We start from the raw sequence: 14,352 nt of genomic DNA on the forward strand, positions 1-14,352 counted from the left end.
AAATGTAAGGCTCATATGACATGGAGATCAAAAAGTTCTTACTAACAAACTGTGATTGCATTTCAATGGATATTTTCTATTCTCTTTGTCATAAATAATATTTTTGATTACCCATTTGATAGGAATTATCCATTTGCCCCCATAACTGACTTGGGAAATGTAAGGGATTCGGTCATTTAAAAATATAGGGGGAATAACTGAACTCCTATGTGTTTAAAAAGTTACAGTATTTTTGTCTTAGGCAAAACATACACACTTTTGTATGTGAGAAACAGTTCTCACAATATGCAATGTCTGTATATTCCAAAGGCAGGAATACCTTGTTTTATCATGCTTCACTTTATTTCACTTTTCAGATACTACATTTTTTACAAATTAAAGTTTGTAGCAATCCTGTGTCAAGCAAGCTTATCGGTGTCATTTTTCCAGCAGCGTTTTCTTAATGTGTCTGTATCACATTTTGGTGACACAGTATTTTAAAAAAATTTTTTATATAAAATCATTATTATATTTGTTAGGGTTTTCTGTGATCAGTGATCTTCAATATTACTACTGTAATTGTTTTGGGATGCCATGAGCCGCTACACTCATAAAGGTGGTGAACTTAATCATGTGTTCTATCCACTCCACTGATGGGCTATTTCCTTATCCCTCTCCCTTTTCTTGGTCCTCCCTATTCCCTGAGATATGATAATATTGAAAATTAGACCAATTAATAGCCCTACAATCGCCTCTGAGTAAAGGAAGAGTCACAAATCTCTAACTCTAGGTCAAAGCCAAAAATGATTAAGCTTAGTGAGGAAGGCATGTCAAAAGCTGAAACAGGCTAAAAGCTAGGCCTCTTGCACCGAACAGGTAACCAAGTTATGAATGCAAAGGAAACATTTTTGAGCAAAATGAAAAGTGCTACTGCAGTAAATGTGCAAAAATTATAAGAGAATAAAAGAGTCTTACTACTGCTATGGAAAAAGTTCCAGTGGTCTGCAAAGAAGACCAAACCAGCTAGGATATTCCCTTAGTCTAAAGTCTCATCCAAAACCAGACCCTAACTCTCTTCAGTCCTGTGATGGCTGAGACAAGTGTGGAAGCTGCAGAAAAAAGATTGAAGCTAGCAGGGGTTGGTTCATGAGATTTAAGGGAAACAGCCACCTTCATTACACAGCATGCAAGGTGAAGCGGCAAGTGCTGAGGTAGAAGCTACAGTAAGTTATCGTAATTTCTAGTTCAGATAATTAATGATTTTGGCTTCATTAAACAACAGAATTTCAGTGTATATGAAGCAGCCTTGTATTAGTAGAAGATACCATCTGAGACTCATAGCTGGGTAGGATAAAATCAATGTCTGGCTTCAAAGTTTCAAACTACAAGTTGACTCTCTTTTTAGGGGCTAAAGCACCTGGTGACTTTCAGTTGAAGCCAATGCTCATTTGCCATTCCAAAAGTCTTAGGATCCTTAAGAAATAGGCTAAATCTGCTCTGCCCATAATCTATCAATGGAACAGCAAGTGCTGTCCTGGAAGATAGGACATTACAACATGATTTACTGAATATTTTAAGCCCCCTGTTGTGGGAATTCCCTGTCAGTCCAGTGGTTAGGATTTGATGCTTTCACTGCCATGGCCAAAGTGTTTCAATCCCTGCTTAGGGAACTAAGATCCTGAAAGCCAAGTGGTGTGGCAAAACACAAATTAACAAAAGACAAGCCCCTCCAAAGCCAACACACTGTTGAGACCACTCAGAAGAAAAGAAGAGATTCCTTTCAAAATATTGTTAAATATTTTGAATATTCAACATGCACCTCATCACCCAAGAGCTCTAATGGAGATGTAAATGAAATTAACGCTGTTTTCATGCCGCTAACATAGCATCCATTCTGCAGCCCATGGACTAAGGGATTTCGTCTGCTAAGTTTTATATTGAAGAAATACATTTCATAAGGCTTTGGCTGCCGTAGATGATGACTCCTGCGATGGCTCTAAGCAAAGTAAATTGAGAACCTCCTGGAAAGGAGTCACCATTCTAGATGCCATCAGGAATATTTGTGACTCATGGAAAGAGGTCAAAATATCAAAGTGAATAGGAGTTTGGAAGAAGTTAATTTCAATCCTCATGGATGACTTTGAAGGATTCAAGACTTCAGGAGAGGAAGTTACTGCTGATGTGGTAGAAAGAGCAGGAGAACTAGAATTAGAAATGGAGCCTGAAGATGTGACTGAATTACTGCAGTCTTATGCTGTAAGTAAGAGATGATGAGGTGCTTTTTATGGAAGAGCAAAGAAACTGGTATCTTTAGATGAAATCTACTCCTAGTGAAGATGCTGTGAAGATGAAATGACAACAGAGAATTTAGAATATTATATAAACTGAGTTGACTAAGCAGCAGGAGAGAATTTATTGCAATATTGAAAGAAGTTCTACTGTAGGTAAAATGCTATCAGCTCTGTATACTACAGACAAACTGTTCATGAAAGGAAGAGTCAATTGATGTGGCAAATTTCACTGTTGTCTTATTTTAAGAAATTGCTGCCAAGACCCCAGCCATCAGGAACCACCATCCTGATCAGTAAGCAGCCATTAACATGAAGGTAGAGCCCTCCACTGGCAAAAAGATTATGAAGGCTCTGATATTTTTAAGTTAAGATGTGTACATTGTTTTTTAAGATATAATGCTGTTACACACTGAAATATGCTACAGTATAGCATAAACAAAAATTTTATATGCACTTGGAAACCAAAAATTGCATGTGATTTGTTTTATCTCAGTATGTTTTACTGGGTGGTATAGAAGCAAATCCACATATCTTCAAGTTTCATGAAATCAGGATTTTTGTTGCTGTTAAAAGACTTATCCCAATAAATTATTAATATCTGCAACTTTCCCTACACCTCACACCCTTTTCAGAGGTTTAGGGGATTAGGAAGTGGGGCCTGTTAAGTAGGAAGCTGGCTACTTCCTAGAATTCAGGGGCATTGTAAGGAGTCTTGGTGCCAAGTACTGCCACCTGTTGAGAAGAACACTATCAACTAGTGTTCTTTCTGAGCAAGACAAGGATGAGTTAAAACTATAGAAGCCCCATAGACCAGGCTTCCTCTAGAATGTTTCAGAGAATTCCAGCTCAGATCAGTAGATCCTACTGGGAAGAACGTTTCTAATCCTCAGTAATTGTAAGAAGTTGTTGTTTAGTCACTAAGTCATGTCCAACTCTTTTGTGACCCCCTGGATGGTAACCCTCTAGGATCCTCTCTCCTGGGGATTCTCCAGGCAAGAATACTGGGAGTGGATTACAATTTCTTTCTCCAGGGGATCTTCCTGACTCAGGGATTGAACCTGTGTCTCCTGCGATGGCAGGCAGGTTCTTTACTACTGAGCCACCCGGGAAGCCCTCTGTAAGAAGTATTAGAGGAGAAGAGCTTGGTCTCATTGACTGATTTAGAGCAAATTAAGCTCTAAGCCTCTGTTTCCTCTTCCAAATAATGATGTAGATGATACATAGGTATCATAGGACTGTTTGAGAGTTGAATGAAAAAAACATGCAGATATTTACCACAATGCCGAACATATATTAAGCCTTCATTAAATGACAACAATTCCTTATATTTTACATAAAAACTACTTTGAATCAGCCATTTGTTGGTTTGTGAAATTCTTGTTCTTGCCAGAAGCAGTCAAACTGGAGTAATAATTTATTTCATTGAGTGTTAAATTTGCTGTAGGAAAAAAGTTTCAGAACACTGTACCAGTGCATCAGCAACCCCCCAGGCCAGAATACTGGAGTGGGTAGCCTTTCCCTTCTCCAGGGGATCTTCTCAACCCAGGGATCGAACCCAGGTCTCCTGCGTTGAGGGTGGATTCTTTACCAGCTGAGCCACAAGGGAAGCCCAAGACTACTGGAGTGGGTAGCTGAACTAGGGTCTCCTGCATTGCAGGTGGTTTCTTTACCAACTGAGCTACCAGGGAAGGCCCTAAAAACAACCCAAAGAAGCAAAATGCACAAAATTTTCATTATCATGTTCATACTACCCTTGGAAAGTTTTTGCTCATATGGCCTATCTCCAATATTAGTTGAATTAATGTCATCTGTGCTGGAAAAAAATCATCTGTTTGCTATCCATAAATGTATTCATAATTTATCTTACCTTTCATTGCATTTTCTCTGGAGAATAGCTTCAGCAAATTGTTTTTTCTTTACAGTTCAGTTTCAGTTTATGCTCTAAAACTGTTAACAGAGAGACAAATGAAATAGTAAAGGTCCACAGCCCTGCTCAGCGTATTTGGGTAAAAGAAACAATTGGGCAGTGGTAGCTGTGGTAATAACGAGGCAATGTGAAATGTATTTCTGTTTGCTTAAAGTCCACAGATTGCCAAGAATTTATGAGGAAACCAATAGCATTAATCTCTTTACTAATATTTCCTGAATTTTCAAGAGAGGTCTCCCATAATATATTAGACCATAAAATCAATAGTTCTTACACTGACTTCTGCTCACCTAAAATCTCAGACCACACTGAGGAGCAAGTCTCTAGAGCACTGGTTTTCAAATTGGCTTCATACAAACTGCCTGGGGAACTTCAAAAAATCTTGATGCCTCTGACCTCCTTTTCTGGTGGGAAATTCCCATCCCACACAAGAATTTGGGAGCCTTTATTGTCATCCTCAACCTTCCTGGCCTCAATCAGTAGGTGTCAGGAGAGACCCACATGCTTGGAAAAAGACCACTCCTCTCCAGGCTTGGGGATTTCACGTGTTGCCTGAAACATGACGAAAAGCAAAGATGAAAGACAATAATACGTATGTCATCAGATTCATGCAGCCACTCCAGAAATGTTCCAAGTATCCCTCCAAGTCACAAAATAAACCAAGATTCTGGGTGTTTCCTAAGTATTTTTGAACAGCTTAAAAGAATTGAGTCTGTCTGCATTTTCCATACTGGATCATTATGTCTGTTTGTAACAATCTCTTCCTGGCACAGTGATATGTCTTAATTAATGTTAAGAATTATATTCACAGAAGATAAATATTGGAATGGGGACAGAGGAAAATGAAAGCACGTCGATGACTTGTATCCCAGCTACTAAGATACTAACATAGAGGAGACAAAGGCTGATAATTTTCTGTAATCACATTTTTCCTTTTACATTTCATTTTGAAAAAATACAACTCTTCAGAAAAGTTGAAAAATTGGTACAGGAGAACCCATATGCCTTTCACATACAGTCACCACTTTTACATATTTTGCTTCATCCTCCCATTTGTTGTTGCCGTTGAATCACTTGCAAGAAGAAACCATCATGGCACTCCACCGCAAAATACTTCAGTACATGTCATCTCAGAGTAGACATTCTTCTAAAAATAACTGTAATAGCATTAACAATGAACAAAATTTTAATATATAAAGCATATTTGAATTTTACCTACTAAATTCAGTCTTTTGTAGCTCTCAATATTTATAAATTTTAATATTTTCCACTTTTTGCATTATTTATTTTGAAACTGAATTATAGTTTATTTACAATATAATGTTGGTTCCATGTGTATAGCATGGTGATTCCATATTTTTATAGATTATATTCATTTAAAGTTATTTCAAAATAATGGCTGTATTTCCCTGAGCTGTGCTATATTATTATCTTGACAGATTTTTAGAGAGACTCCTGTTTAGTTGTGAGGATAGATTTTATCATTCATTAGTTAAATATCAGTAAGTCACATATGTTGACAAGTCTTAAGTATTTCTTCTATTTGCAGAATGGAGTTAAAAGCTTTGTGTTTTTTCCCCTCAAATTTAGCAAAAAAAGAAAATACTGCAGTTAAGATAACTTTGTTTTGCATCAAGTAGTATTTATTTAGGGATTTCTTATCTTGGGCTGATTTATCAGACCCATGGAAGACAGGAAATTATATCTGTGGAGTATTCAACAGTTAATATGTAGTAGTTGTCTTCTGCTGTATTAGTAGCCTCTAACTTTACCTGAAGATCCTGAAATTATGTGCGAATATTGCTGATGAAGTCAAATAAGATGGCTGTCTCTCTTTTTCTAAGTAGAGTTTTCTTTTATGATAAATTTATATGAATTGATTCATATATCTCCATGGCTACATGTAAAATATTTTTAATGCTACTCCACCAAGACTTTTCAACAGCTTCTTTTTACTTGATGAATGATCTTTTAATGATATTAAACTATATATAAAAATGTAATCTTAGATACTGAAGTGACATGGATGGACCTAGAGATTGCCATGCTGAATAAAGTAAGTCACACACAAATGTCATGTAATATCACTTATTGGAGGAGGAAATGGCAACCCACTCCAGTATTCTTGCCTGGAGAAAACCCATGAACAGAGGAGCCTGGCGGGCTACAGTGCACAGGGTCGCAAAGAGCTGGATACAACTTGGTGACTAAATAACAACAACAGAAAAAACAGAAATAGGGTCCAGAAGAAATAGGGTCCAGATGTAGAAAACAAATTTATGGTTACCAAGTGGGAAGGAGTTGGGGGAAGGATAAATTGGGAGATTGGGATTAGCGTATGTGTGTGTGTGTGCCCCGTCTCACGGCTGTATCCCTCTTCACGACTCTGTAGGCTGTGGCCCTTCAGGCTCCTCTGTCCATGGAATTTTCCAGGCAAGAAGAGTAGAGTGGGTTTCCATTTCCTCTTCCAGGGGGTCTTTCTGATCCAAGGATCAAACCCAAGTCTCCTGTGTCTCCTATATTGCAGGTGGATTCTTTGCTTGAGCCGTAGGGGAACCCCAAGGGATTGACGTATAATACTGCTATATATAAAATAGATGATTAAATAAGAACCTACTGTATAGTACAGGAAACTGCTCAATAGTCTGTAATGACCTATATGTGAATATAATCTAAAAAAGAATGGCTATATGTATTGTATATGGTTGTCCAGAAGTTCCCTTCAGACAGTGTTCCTAGTGATAACTTCTTCTTCGGAATAAAGTTTGGTTTCTCCATTTCATCTTAGCAACACTCCAGTATTTACCCTAGTCAGGTCTCCTAGTTTGATTCCAGGATTTCCTACTCAGACTGTATGGAGTGCTTCCACTTAACTTGTCTCAGCACCATGGTTAGCAGTTAGATAGCGGGATCTTGACATTATTCTTATATATTTGTTGCAAATATAGTTCCCATTGATCCTTTTTATATATTTGAGTTCATTTTTCAATAACTAATTCCATGGTTTGTACTGTTTTTATCAGGTTTTAAGATTATAGTTATGCTAACTCCCTAAAATGAATCAGGGAGTTTACAAGCTTTTTCTGTGACTTGGAATGACATGAATAATATAAGTATTACCTGTTTTGACAGATTAAATAGAATTTAATTTCAAAACTATCTGGTCTTAGTACATACTTCTGTGGCATATCTTTTTTGTCTTTTGGGAAGTCTTTGTCTTTCTAATCTAGTGGTACATGGTTATGGGTCTATCAGGGTATTTTTTTTTTTTTCACTTTTTGTTAGAACAACTTTGGCACTTTATATTTTTTTATAGAAAGTCATATGATTCTTCCAGACTTTCAAATTGATTGTTATATAGTCATGCATAATATTCTTTTATAGTTTTTAAAATCTATTCAGTATCTATAGTGTATTTCTCACTGCTAATCTTGTGTTTTGTTTTGTCTTTTTAATGAGACTGGGTCCTTTCATTTTTTAATATTTTCTTTTGTTATTTTCTGTTTTGTTATTTTAATATTTTATCCCTATTAATTTATGTTTCCTGCTTTCCATTGGTTTATTTTGGTATTTTTCTAATATTTAAAGTTAAGCCATTTAATTAGAGTCTTTATTTTGATAATAAATTATTGAAGGAATAAGTTTCACATGAAACTTTCAAGTTTCCATCTGAATTTAGCTTTAGACATATCTCATAAATTTTAATATGAAGTGATTCTTTGTTACTGTCTAAGTGACTTGTTTTTACTTTGGCTTAAGATTAATGGCAACCCACTCCAGTATTCTTGCCTAGAGAATCCTGTGGACAGAGGAGCCTGGTGGGCTGCTGTCCATAGCGTTTCACAGAGTCAGACACGACTGAAGTGACTTAGCATGCATGCATGCATTCGAGAAGGAAATGGCAACCCACTCCAGTATTCTTGCCTTGAGAATCTCAGGGACAGAGGAGCCTGGTGGGCTGCCATCTATGGGGTCGCACAGAATCGGACATGACTGAAGTAACTTAGCAGCAGCAGCAAGATTACTGAAGTATTTCTAGTAGTTAAGTGTTTATCCTTTTTTTTTTTTGATTGTTGGTTTCTACTTTATTGGACTGTAATCAGGAAGTAAGGCCTAGAAAAAATTTTTTCAGTGATGTATTCAGGTTATTGTAGTCAGGCACACAATTAAATATCACAATTGGAAGAATGTGTATTCTTTGTTATGTAGCTATTTCTCTGTGTTTATCTATCAGATATATATCTATATTACTATGTTTCTCAAGTAGCCCTTATTTTCAATATTTTGGGAAAAATATTGTATTCTGGTTGTGAATGTTACTTTTCATTTCATAATGTGCTTTTTCTTCTTGAATTCTTTAGTCTAATGTTAATATTGTAGCTATGTTTTTTCTTTGTGCATAAAACTATGCCAGTGTATTTTTAGCAGTCACTTGTACTTGCCTTTTCCTTTCTTTTCTTTCAGGGATGTTTCTTGTTAATAACACTGAGCAGTGAGGAAGCAGTTGTGCTGCTTCTGGGGAACCTGCTAGTGACTACTGCCCTAGTATTTGTACCAAGCTATAGTCTCTGTCTTGGGTTTCACAAAGGGCAGGTCTTTCCTGAGTCCACAGAGAATGAACTGAACCTGATCGGTCCCTGAAGATATCTGGGAAATGTGAGTTCTCAGACCCATTCTGAGTCACCAGGAAACCTTTTGTAAGGAGCCATACTATAGTCATATTGAGACTCTGCCACTAATTTCACTAGCTGTGTAACCTTGGTTAATGTCTGTGAGACTGAGGTTCCTTATTTGAAAAATGCAGATAACAACACTTTACAAGGTTGCCATGTGGATTAGATGAGAAGATATATCTAACAGTGCCCACAGTATAATAGGCATTCCCTGTTTCCCTTTCCACTTCTCAGGAAGACGTGAACCATGGTAGGAACTCTGGGAACAGAGGGGCTTCAAGTCCTTCTAGGCCAGGGAGCAGATTACAGAACTGTAGTGTAGGTTTGTTAGAATACTGCCACCCTAATATTTGTAGGAAGTATCTAGTGGCTTGAAAAGGAAGAAAATACCGCAGACTGTGTCTTTCAGAAGGCTGTAGCATCCAACCAAAATCGTACTGCTGGTGGTCAGACTATCTGACTTATGAGGCTTCTTCTTTCCTGAAGTCTTGTTAGCCATGTGGCTCTCCTCTTTCCTTCAAGTTGATTTGCTGTCAGTGTCTCCTGAGTCCTGTATATCTGACAGTTTTTTCAGGCCTCAGACTTATAGAAACATGAATTATTTTATGCAGGTCATCTGAAAAAGCAGAGTATCAACTGTTCTTTCTTAGTTTTCCTTGTAAATCTGTCTCAAATTTATCTACTTTTCTTCTATCCAGTTGGTGCATGGGTCCTACCATAGATTCTTTGGGAATAAATAAGTAAAAGGCTATCTGTAATGGTTTTGTCAAAATGAGCATTAAATTTTTTTTCTATTACTAAAGAAGATTCACTTGTTCTCTCAAAGCCTCAATTCATAAAAATCATCCCCTAAGAGTTATTTTTATCCCTTGGATTTCAAGATCAAACCAGTCAATCCTAAAGGAAAACAGTCCTGAATGTTCATTGGAAGGACTGATGCTGAAGCTGAAGCACCAATACTTTGGCCACCTGATGCAAAGAACTGACTCATTGTAAAAGACCCTGATGCTGGGAAAGACTGAAGGCAGGAGAAGAAGGGGGCAACAGAGGATGAGATGGTTGGATGGCGTCACTGACTTGATAGACATGAGTCTGAGCAAACTCTGGGACTTGGTGATGGACAGGGAAGCCTGGTATACTGCAGTCCATGGGGTCGCAAAAAGCTGGACATGACTGAACTGAACTGAAGAGTTATTCTACCAAGTAGTGCTATTTAATGATATTTATCTAATCTTAAATGAACAGAAGCTTTTTGCTTAGCAGTGACTGAATTTGTGCACACTAGATAAAATAGCACACTCCTCTGAACCTGGCCTGTACAGTCCTTTACACTGAATATGACTTCATTTTTCTTTTTTTTTTTTCGGTCTGTTATCTTTTGGTTTAAATGTTTAATGGGCTGTCATTGAGGTTTTTTGTTTTTGTTTTTTTTCCCCTTCATAAAGTCATTGAGACCTATGCCAAATATACCATCTCAGATAAAAATTTTATTTTGAACTAAACCATGTTGAAAGGACAAATCTGAATAAAAGTAGGTAGTGTTAGACTAAATTAAAAGTGCACTGGATTACTGACTGTTGGAAATTTTTCTAAACTGCATGATGTAACCAAACAAAATCATTAGCTCTCTTTTTTCAAAGTAAACACTCTCTACGTATAAATTACATGGAGCATTGTATGTGATTATGAAGTATAAATAGAATTTCATGGCATTTACAAAGGCACTCAAAAATACCCATAGACAAATGTAGGTGGTGCCCAATGCCCTTTCATTTAGCAGTTGGAAATTGAGACTGTTCAGGGTGATACCTATTGGAGTTAGGGTCTTGCTGGCAGATCGTGTGGATGGTTCATCTTCTGTTTAGGATTTGGACTGCAGTCAAGCTGAGTCATGCTTCAGTCTACAGGCTGATGCTCATCTCCGCTGTTGCATGTTGTTCCTCCAAAGTGGAGACAGCAGCAGCCTCATAGCCACCTTCAGGATGAAGGCAACATCGTGGGGCAATTTTCATGCTGGCAAAGGGCAAGACTGGTGTTTTGGCCCTTGAAAGGGCAGGCCTGGTGTGATATCTCAAATATATGGACAGCACTAAAAAGGACACTGGGTTCTACATGAAAATAATTTATATCAAAGTGCCTTCTGATGAGTATTTGGCTTCTGATTTTAGCCTCTTTCATTTATTTCAAAGAACTTTTAAAAAATGCATCTGAACTTTATGCTTACTAGAGTATCCAGAGGTGGGCAAGTCACAAAGACCAAATCTACAGAAGGCATATGCATGATGCCAGGCAGATGGAAGCACTCATTAACAGTAGTGCTTATATTATGGGAGAAAAGGGCAGATGTGGAAGTGGGCTATAGGCTTGGTGCCAAGCTCAGATTTCTATTTCATAGTAGAATTAGTTTTATTGATCGAATTCTCCTGGATAGAGGTGAAATCTACACTCTTGCTTGGATTCTACCAAATAAGTCTATCAGAAATGTCAACCATTCACCTCTCTGGACTTCAGTCTTTCCAATATTCACTACAGCTCCCCACACAACTATCCTCTCATTGTTTCCAGTTCTTTACCATCTACTCTGCCTCTTCTCTACCGCTACTGCCCTTGCCTGTGTCTAACTATTGTCAAATTCTCATCTTCCTTGACGTCTTTGTAGAAGTTGACAGAGCAGATACTCCCTTCAACTTGAAACTCTGTCTTGGTCTCCATGACAGCACATTACTGTCTCTCTAACTCTTCCAGAGATTTCTCCTCCTCCTTTTGATTCTTAAATGTCTGTCCTAGCTTTCTCCTCATTCTGCACTCTCTCTGTTAGCAATCTTTTTCATTTCCATGACTTCAGCTGCCACATATACTCATGCTGATAACTCACAGATCTTTGGCAACAAGACAACTCTAAATCTGCACATTGAAGCTTTTATTCAACATCTATACTCAATTTTTTTATAGTCACCTCAAGCTTGCATGTTCAAAATGGAACTCATCATCGACACAAAGCCGCTCTTCTTCCAATCAGTTTCCCAAGCCAAAGTCTTATACCTCTTCCTCTGTGTCCTTTAGCACTTTGCTTGTAATTCTTATATTGTACTGTGATTGTCTTTTTTCTTATCCATGACAGGGTTTTTTCATTGTTTCTTTAAGATGTAGCATAATGCCCATGGCAGAAGAAATCACTAAATGACTTCAGAATTAGGAATGCTGGAAAATGTTTCAAACTACCTGGTTTCTATTCAATTTAAATTGAAACACTCAAAATACCTTCTTGAAATGGAAAGTTATGCTTAAGTTCATTTAGCAAACTCTATTTGTAAAAAAAATATACAACCCAATAATTTATATGTATATTTGGCATTTACTTTGATTAAACATTGTTTCTTGGACTAGAGTGACTTCAGTGCCTCTGGATTCCTTGTCATTGTCTCAGAGAGACCTACTCTGATCGCCAAGCAGAGTTAGTTCAGCCTGCCACCAACTCCATTACCCTTACTTTCTTCAAGCATCAAACTATGTTTGATATTTTGTATTTATTTAATAATACTAAATGCATTAAAATATTGAGTTTATTTATAAAAATATTTTATTGTCTGGATCCTCACTTTTGGAATGTAAACTTCAGGAGAGCTAGTACTTGTTCTGTCTTGCTCATTGTCATATCTTCGGCACTCAATTGATTTTTGGTGCTGAAGCCACAGTCATGTCCAGGTGTTCAGTAAATACCTGATGAGTGAGTAATCAGTTGATACATCAGTTAATAAATACAACAGGAATGAGGTCATGAGATATGAAACATTATAGCCTATTCCAGGAACTGCAAGTTATTTAATGTAAGGGCTATTGCTGAGGGCTGTGTACGAAGATAATAGCATTCATTTAGCACTTCTGTGTCTGCCATTATCTTAGGCTTTACTTACCTTATCTCATTGAACCCCTGTGACAGCCTTGGAGATCAGTACCATTATTATACTCGTTTATGGATGAGGAGGCTGAGGCTCGAAGAGATTAAGGACATACATCAGTCAATGACAGAACCCAGACAGATAAATTCCCAGACCATTAAAGGCTCTTGGAAGGAGTTTGAACTTTATCCTGTGATCAGTGACAGGAGATTGGAGCTTGTGAGGCATGAGCTGATTTGTGTTTTTAGAGGGGTCATTATGGGGCAGTGTAGGAGTAGAATGGAAGAAAACAAAAGGGAAGTCGGGGAACTCAGCGAGGAGGCTGTGAAACACTCCTTGTAAGAGACCATGGTAGTGACTCCAAGTAAGGCAAGGGAAGGTAAGACTTAGAGGATTTCCTGGGAGGTAGATAGAGTTTAGCAACCAAGTAGTTGTGGGTGGGAGGGAGGGAGGCACTGAGCATGCCTCAGGGGACAGATTGTGATTTGGATGTCTGTTACCATGTATTCCCAGTGCTAATGTTTGGCAGAGCCAAAGCCATATTACTCATGCCTGCAGTTCCTATGTCGGAGAAGGTAATGGCACCCCACTCCAGTACTCTTGCCTGGAAAATCCCATGGACGTTGGAGCCTGGTAGGCTGCAGTGCATGGGGTCACTGAGATTTGGACACGACTCAGTGACTTCACTTTCACTTTTCACTTTCATGCATTGGAGAAGGAAATGGCACCCCACTCCAGTGTTGTTGCCTGGAGAATCCCAGGGACGAGCCTGGTGGGCTGCCGTCTATGGAGTCGCACAGAGTCGGACACGACTGAAGCAACTTAGCAGCAGCAGCAGCAGTTCCTATGTAAGCTGGGAAGCTCAAAAAATCAGCACACGTAGTGTTTGGGCTATTGGTAGTTAGCGAGATCATGCTATACTGTGTAAATAAATGGGAGACAAATAGCTTCCTTCCATAATATTTCCACTTTGTAAATTTAATCACGTTTTCACTGGTGTTGCAGAAGTAGCATTTAAAGTCTTACTCCTCTCCCGTGAAACCAAGGCAGAGGTTGTTGTGTGTGTGTGTGTGGTTTTATTTTCAAAGCATTTTGTTGGTAGATTATTTTTTAAAGCTGCACTAGAGGTTCAACTAGTTCATTTCCCTTTAATGATTTCCTCATTCTACACAGCCTATATTTCAAACAGACAGACCTCTGAGAAGGAACCAAGCCCTTTCAAGGGTCTGTGTTGTGGTGTGCTCAACAAACTTCTGGCAGCCCCGCGACAGGAGTCAGTGCTCAATTCCTCACAGCTGTGAACTCCCTTCCACTCCACACAGAGCAGCACTGCCTTGTTGCCTGGAAGACTTTCTTTAGAGATACTTCAGAGGCTCTGCTCAACCACAGAGGTGTTCTTGATTCCTGAATGTGAATCAAGGCAAGCTCCCACCGTCAAACCAGACTAGCCTAGGACACCACTCACAGTACACATTCTGGGCAAGTAAATTGAACTCTCCACTCTTTAAGTTGTTTTTACTGTCTCCAGCCAGTTAGATGGCTGAAGGGAAATGCTAACCAACAAATAATGGTTTCCAAAGGAA

The 14,352-nt window shown here is 38.3% G+C and overlaps 1 pseudogene; it reads left to right on the forward strand.

The window, feature by feature from the left end:
• Nucleotides 1-782: 782 nt before the first annotated feature.
• Nucleotides 783-13,111, forward strand: LOC120856545 (annotated as a pseudogene).
• Nucleotides 13,112-14,352: the final 1,241 nt, after the last annotated feature.

The sequence above is a fragment of the Oryx dammah genome, unplaced genomic scaffold (assembly GCF_014754425.2).
Source record: "Oryx dammah isolate SB20612 unplaced genomic scaffold, SCBI_Odam_1.1 HiC_scaffold_28, whole genome shotgun sequence".
Classification (NCBI taxonomy): domain Eukaryota; kingdom Metazoa; phylum Chordata; class Mammalia; order Artiodactyla; family Bovidae; genus Oryx; species Oryx dammah.